At 44.9% G+C, this 7,991-nt stretch overlaps 1 long non-coding RNA gene across 1 annotated transcript; it reads right to left on the minus strand.

Annotated features, from left to right (window-relative positions):
- Nucleotides 1–54: 54 nt before the first annotated feature.
- Nucleotides 55–6,165, minus strand: LOC119565047. Its single transcript, XR_005223745.1, has 3 exons — nucleotides 5,590–6,165; nucleotides 4,668–4,776; nucleotides 55–311 (listed from the first exon to the last, which is right to left on the minus strand). It is a non-coding gene; the product is annotated as an uncharacterized LOC119565047 (long non-coding RNA).
- Nucleotides 6,166–7,991: the final 1,826 nt, after the last annotated feature.

Here is a 7,991-nt window from a genome sequence, read left to right on the forward strand (position 1 = left end):
GCAGCACAGCATACCGAGCTCACCATGCATAAGCATTTACAAAAATATGATTTCCCAAGTGCATTAGAGACCTTAACATCCCATCCTACCTGCCGTGTTAGTCTGTATTCGCAAAAAGAAAAGGAGTACTTGTGGCACCTTAGAGACTAACCAATTTATTTGAGCATAAGCTTTCGTGAGCTACAGCTCACTTCATCGGATGCATCCTACCTTCCTGCACTTTATAAGATGATAGGGAAACCAACAGGCCCTGATTCGATGATAGTTATCATAGGGACATTGTATTAACCTCTCTGGATCCAAAGCATCAACTGGAAGAGAAGGAATAAAAAGACAAAAGAAAACATTCTGTAAAACAAGATCCAAGTTCATCATCAACACAATTAACAAGAGTGGAAGCATACTAGGTACTGGAGCTGCCCTCTAACGGGGTAAAGCCATCAATTTTTAATAGCCGAGACAAAAATGCTAAACTGCTAAGTTGGCACTCACTGTGTGTACCCAACCAAATTCACTTCGGATTTTGGGTGAGTGGAATATTCAATTAAAAATGAGGAAAGCGCAATCAGTAGTGCAGAGTGGCCAGTACATATTAATGACTATACTTATGCAGAACAGTGAGCTGGAAATAAACATTACTATAAAAACCCTTGAAGCTACCAAATTAGCTAGTTATACAGCAGTGACGTGCTAAGGATTGGCAGAAGCACGGCATTCTGAAGTAAATCCTTTTGCATTTACCTTCGTACTCCAAGGCCATCTCTGCTGGATTGATCACTACCCGCTGAGCCCGACAATCTAGCCAACTTTCTATCCACCTTATAGTCCATTCATCCAATCCACACTACTTTAACTTGCTGGCAACAATACTGTGGGAGACCGTATCAAAAGTTTTGCTAAAGTCAAGATATATCACATGCACTGCTTTCCCCATATCCACAGAACCAGTTATCTCATCATGGAAGGCAATCAGGTTGGTCAGGCATCACTTGCCCTTGGTGAATCCAAAGCTTGCAGCCTTTCTAAACAGTGTCAGGGAGATCTGAGGGACAGGCCATTGAGAAAGACTGACACAGGTACTTAGGACAAATGGCTACTTGTGACGAAGTGGAAAATGTCCTAGTGTTTGCATGAATACTGTGCGTGCCTCAGTTTTCCCTATGCGTTGCACAAGTATCTAGGTGGGGGGATAAGGGTGTGTGACCTTTGCAGATACCCTGAGAGGGAAGGTGCAAGTGCCGACTAGCTCCCTGGGCCCAGAAATAGTTGTATCCTGGCAACTGATTGCTGGGCCCCATCCTCTGCACGAGCCAGTTGGAGGAATGGGAGAACAAAGGGAGGTGGAGGCCAGGTGACTGGTTTGCCTGGGGAACAGCATACAAGATGGAGGAGGGGCAACTGGGTGTGACTGTAGGTGGACTGCTGGAGGCTGGTCAGACTCCTGGTTTGGGACTCAGGAGGAGAGACCCATGGCTCTGGGTCTCCTCAAGTTGAACTTTGCTGTAACTTCCTGCTTTCTGTGCTAACAAGATTCTGCTCTATGCTGTGTTCCAGACGACTAATAACCCCTTCTGTTTTACACCGCTGGCTGAGAGTCACTCCTGACTGCTGAAGTCGGGGGTGCATGGCCCCTTTGGAGGGCGTGTAAGGTTTCCCCAGCTGTCCTATTCAGGTGGCTCACTGCAGGGAGCTTATGGCGTGCGACAGGGATGCTGAATACTCCGAGGTCAGACCAAGGAGGAGCTGAAGCCCAGGAGGCTTGTCCTAGTGAGAGTGTGCCCCAACGGGTAGTCACACTGCAAGAGGGTCCTGGTCTGGGGGCTAGTCTTCACCAGACTCACTGCAGCTGCGCTAATGTAGGGCAGTAGTGTAAACGCACTATGAAGACCAGAGAGCGCTTTCCTGTCAGCATAATTACTCCACCTCAGTGAAAGGTGGAAGCTATGACAGAATGAGAGTGTGTCCCACTGACTTAGTGCTGGTGCGGACAGCTCAGGGGGGTGGCTTTTTCATATCCGTGACTGACATAAGTGACAACAACTTAAGCGGAAGCGTAGACAAGCCCTGAACTTCATTCAATGGTTCCAGAGCACCAAGCCCGTGCATCCATGAACTACTACTATGGGGAGAAAAAAGTCCCCAGTGCTTCAAACCAACACCATATACCTGGCTAGGCCTCTGGAGAGGGCAGCACCCTTACCTGACCATGGTACTAGTTAGGGCTGTTGATTAATCACAGTTAACTCACGCGATTAACTCAAAAAAAAATTTAAAAAAAATGAATCGCACAGTTACATTTCAATTGGTATTCTATTGTGTGTGTGTATTAAACATTTTCGGGTGTATTCTACATTTTCAAATATATTGATTTCAATTACAACACAGAATACAAAATGTACAGTGCTCACTCTATTCTATTTATTACAAATATTTGCACTGTAAAAATGATAAACAAAAGAAATCACATTTTTCAATTCACCTCATACAAGTACTGAAGTGCAATCTCTTTATCGTAAAAGTGCAACTTACAAATATAGATTTTTTTGTTACATAACTGCACCCAAAAACAAACCAATGTAAAACTTTAGACCTTACAAGTCTACTCACTCCTACTTCTTCTTCACTCAATCACTGAGAGAAACAAGTCTGTTGACATTTATGGGAGATATGCTGCCCACTTCTTATTCACAATGTCACCTGAAAGGGACAACAGGCGTTTGTATGGCACTTTTGTAGCCAGCATTGCAAAGTATTTACATGCCAGAGGTGCTGAACATTCGTATGCCCCTTCATGCCTCGGCCACTGTTCCAGAGGACGTGCTTCCATGCGGATGACACTTGTTAAAAAAATAATGGGTTAAATAACGTGTGACTGAACTCCTTGGGGGAGAGCGGTGCGCCCCCTGCACTGTTTCACCCGCATGCTGCCACAGATTTCCTGTTATAGCAGTCGCAGATGATGACCCAGCAAATGATGTTCATTTTAAGAACACTTTCAATGCAGATATGACCAAACACAAAGAAGGTACCAATCTGACATTTCTAAAGATAGCTACAGCACTCGACCCAAGGTTTAAGAATCTGAAGTGCCTTCCAAAATCTGAGAGGGACGAGGTGTGGAGCATGCTTTCAGAAGTCTTAAAAGAGCAATACTCCAATGTGGAAACTACAGATCTAAACCACCAAAAGAGAAAATCAACCTTCTGCTGGTGGCATCTAACTCAGATGATGAAAGTGAACATGTGTGGGCCACACTGCTTTGGATCGTTATTGAGCAGAACTCATCAGCATGGACACATTATCTCCTGCAAATGTAAACAAACTTGTTTGTCTTAGCAATTGGCTGAACAAGAAGTAAGACTGAGTGTACTTGTAGGCTCTAAAGTTTTACATTGCATTCTCAAACAAAACAATTTTTTTGTACATAATTCTACATTTGCGAGTTCAACTTTCATGATAAAGAGATTGCACTATATTACTTTTATTAGGTCAAGTGAAAAACACTATTTCTTTTGTTTTTTTGTACAGTATAAATATTTGTAATAAAAAATAAATATAAGTGAGCACTGTACACTTTGTATTCTGCGTTGTAATTGAAATAAATATATTTGAAAATGTAGAAAACATCCACAAATGTTTAAATGGTATTCTATTATTTTTAAGTGCGCAATTACATTTTTCAATTGCTTGACAGCCCTAGTACTAACAGGATATTAACCATGTTGCGTCTGTAGCAAAACGCATTTTGGAGCCAGCCACTGGTAATAAAGTCTATTATGAATTATGGCAAGCACAGGGCCTTAATAAGAACAGTCACTTCACTGGGATGATCCGCAGGAAACTGATTTAGGCCCTGGCTGCACAAGACATGACTGTAGCTTTATAACCAGTTTGTACCCCACACGGCAAATTTGATCTGCTAGTTGGATCATCCATTTCTCCAGACCACAGACATGCTGCAGCTGGGGGACATAGTCCATTAGGTCAGTGTGGGAACTCACAAACCATGATGCACACTGTGGAGGACTGCAAAATGGCAACTTCCTGGAGGTCTTCATGCCTTGAACATCACTGATAAGAACGCTGCGGCTTGGCCGGATTGCATACACTAAATAAATAAAACGAACCACACACAGCTGCAGTTACGCCCCCACTCCAGCCTTCCTGGCTCACAAAGGTTGGGGCATGATGTAGAGTATCTGCACCCAATACACTGCCCAGAAGCATTTGTCTCAGAACACCCAGGCCCTGACGCAACAACTACATATTACCCAGCCGGTCTCACACCCACCTTGAAAAACCTAGGTATTGTTTCTTGCTGTGATATTGACCCACATCATCCTTTATTGCCTCTAACGTTTGTGTGGTTTTGAATTGCAAGACCACCACTGCACCTGGTTTTGGGTCCCAGAATGAAAGAAGTTGTGAACTGCTGCTCTAATACACAGAAGCATATATTCACCAAACTTAATGCCTATAGCGGAAAGTTACTCCACTCCCTCCTTTAACCAAGTTTAAGATACTTTCAAAGATCTAAGCGGTCTCTCACTGTATCTTTGCAGGAACCATGAATAGAAACAGAGAATTGTAGGACTGGAAGGGACCTTGAGAGGTCATCTAGTCCAGTTCCCTGCATGAATATTAGAAGCCAGCAAAGAAACACTTACCATACTTGCCTTCTAAATCCATTTGATTGATGCTGAAAGAACTGAAGCTTTGCTGGAGGACGCTTTGAGCCAGTCTCTGAGTGTCACTCTCCTCCTAAAAATATCAACCCTACAGACGAAAAATGAGGAGATTCACAGATTTCTAAGGCCAGAAGAGACAATTACGATAATCTAGGAGTGGTTTTTAACCTGTCACCTGCAGACCCCTGGGGGTCCACAGATTATGTCTAGGATTTCCAAAGGGGTGCTGCACCTCCATTCAAAATTTTTTGGGAGTCCTCAAATGAAAAAAAGTTGAAAACTACTGATCTAGGCTGACCTTCTGTAGAACACAAGGCATAGGACTGCCATGAATTAATTCCCATTTGACCTAGAGCAGATCTTTTTGAAATCAAAATTGAATGTCTTTCTAAAATTTGATGGAGAATCTACAACAGTTAGTAATTTTTCCAATGGTTAATTATCCTCACTGTTAAAAATAAACCTTATTTCCATTCTGCATTTTTCTAGCTTCAACTTCAAGGCACTGGAAATAACTTTAAAGTCATTTCAATTTATCCATCACAGCTATTAAGTGTCAAAGATCAACGGCACTACAGCAAGTGGTAGACTTTACAGCTACGCTGTGCAGGCATAGGATACAAGCTTATTCTTGGGGGCCCACGTATAATGTAGGGTACCGGGAACCACGTAGTCTTGTGCTCCACAGAGAAAAGGTTTCCTCCAAGATGCTAAAATCCACAGATTTTTGTCTGAAACTTCCTCTTTTCCCAATACATTTAAGAGGATTCAAAGAACCAGTTCCCAAGAAAAATTAAGCCATGTATTTGGGCAGCTCAGTTATCTTTTCTTATACACACTTAAGTAATACTCCATCCTGAGCCCCCCCACCTGCCTGAGAGGTCAACACTTTTACACCTACCTTGTGGCTCATGATCTGTATGAAGAACTTGGTTCCTGATGTTTTAGTTAAAACAAACAAACAAAAAACGCAAAGAGTTAGATTCTCTCCTGTCTTCACTGCAATTCACACAATTTGAATGCATCAGTCATCTAAAAAAATCCTTCCCCCCAAGATTATAAGTCTAAATAAGACAGAATTTAAAGGACTGCACAGTCTAGAGACAACCTGAATCTCAGATTTGGTTGCCCATCAGAAAATATGTTTGCTACCCCGCCGGCAAGTTGTCACTTCAGTCCCATGATGTGCTTTTGCTCTGAAACGTGACTGGCTAAAAATGACATCTCCTTAGCTGGCCTGCTCTGTGTGTGTGTATTGGAATCAGAGCTGTGACGGTCGTGACAAAAATGAGAAGGGGGAGGATTTGTTGCATTTTACTCATCTTAACTCTGCAGAGCCAGCCCAGCTACAGGAGGGAGAGCTCAGGTCTATTCTGCATCATCATTGTTATTATTTATTTGTATTAGCATAGTGCCCAGGAGCCCTAGTCATGGTCAAAGATCTGTTGTGCTAGGCACTGTACAGTGATTAAACAAATGAAACATTAACAGAAAGAAAAGGAGTACTTGTGGCACCTTAGAGACTAACCAATTTATTTGAGCATAAGCAGAATTAATATCATATTTCCTCTATATAAATCCACACTACCTCCATATCTTGAATACTGTGTGCAGATGTGGTCGCCCCATCTCAAAAAGATATATTGGAAATGGAAAAGATACAGAAAGGGGCAACAAAAATTATTAGGGGTATGGAACAGCTTCCTTATAAGAAGAGAGAAGACTGGGACTTTTCAGCTTGGAAAAGAGATGACTAAGGGAGTGAAAGTAAATAAGGAAGTGTTATTTCTGCTTCTCATAACACAAGAACTAGAGGTCATCAAATGAAATTAATAGGCAATAGGTTTAAAACAAACAAAAGGAAGTATTTCTTTACACAATGCACAGTCAACCTGTGGAATTCCTTGCCAGAGGAAGTTGTGAAAGCCAAGACTATAACAGGGTTTAAAAAGAACTAGATAAGTTCATGAATTAGTCAGGATGAGCAGGGATGCAAAACCAAGCTCTGAAGTGTATCTAGCCTCTGTTTGCCAGAAGGTGGGAATTGGCCAACACTAGGTAAGGAGGAATTCTAGGCTACCCTGAGCTGTATGGTTATGACACTATCTGACTCCCCTGCTGGATCTCAAGGCCATGGAGCCATTCAGCCAAATGGATGGTATTGAGATGGGGAACCATGACCTGTTCAAACAGGCTTTGCTGCTGAAGTTTGAACTGACCCCCGAGGCGTACAGGAAACGATTCCGGGGTGTACGCAAGACCCCAGGTGTCACTTACAAGGAGGTCACCAATCTGCTGGGGGAATATCTCCGTAGGTGGGGGAAGGGCACAGGGGCCACTACCACAGAGGAGGTGTGTAACCTGGTGGGGTTGGGGCAGCTGTATGACATCTGCCCTCCAGACCTTAAGGTGTGGTTAGTGGACCGGAAGCCTAAAGATCTGGGCAGTGCAGGGGCACTAGTGGATGAGTTTGTGAACAGCAGATAGGGGGCAGGAGGGAGACCCACATCAGGGACTCAGAAGGGGAGTCACACAGAAACCTCTCCAGGGTGGGACTCCAGGAAGCCCAACTCACAGGTGCCCCGAAGGCTGGGGCAGGCCGACCCCCCGTGGGACTTGAGGGACCTGAAATGTAATTACTGTGGCCAAAAAGGACACAAGGTGGCTCAATGCCTGAAGATGGAGGAAATGGCAGCCAAGCAGAACCCGCGGGGTGTCAACTGGGTGGAAGCCCACAGAGAGGGGGCACCGCGGGTCCAGGGGGCCGTAGTCAATAGGGCTATGCTGGGGTCGGGGGACACACCGAAGCACGAGGGTAGGGCTTGACAGCGCTGGGCCAGAGCCTCTGTCCCAAGGTGGGGAAACTGAGGCACCGCCAACCAGGGCTGTCCCCTCAAACCCAGCAGCCGAATTCCAGATGGAGCTGCAGGAGGATCCCTCCTTAGAGAAGCTGAGGGCCCTTGCTGGCCACAATGGTGCAGGATCCCAGGGGGAGGACCGCCGGGAGAGATTCCTGTGGGAGAAGGGATTCCTGTACCGCGAATGGGCTGGTTCAGGGCCAACTGAACCTTGGAAAGCCAGGAGGCAATTGGTCCTCCCCCAGAGGTACCACCACAGACTGTTGTACTTGGCCCACAATATTCCCCTTTCAGGGCATCTGGCGCACCAGGCAGAGGCTGCTGCAGAACTTTTACTGGCCCGGGGCCTTTGACGCCGTCCAACAGCATTGCAGGGCCTGGGACTCCTGCCAGAGGATGGGGAAGGCCCAGGAGAAGTGTAAAGCAGCTCTGAGACCTCTGCCCA

The sequence above is a fragment of the Chelonia mydas genome, unplaced genomic scaffold (assembly GCF_015237465.2).
Source record: "Chelonia mydas isolate rCheMyd1 unplaced genomic scaffold, rCheMyd1.pri.v2 scaffold_84_arrow_ctg1, whole genome shotgun sequence".
Taxonomy (NCBI): domain Eukaryota; kingdom Metazoa; phylum Chordata; order Testudines; family Cheloniidae; genus Chelonia; species Chelonia mydas.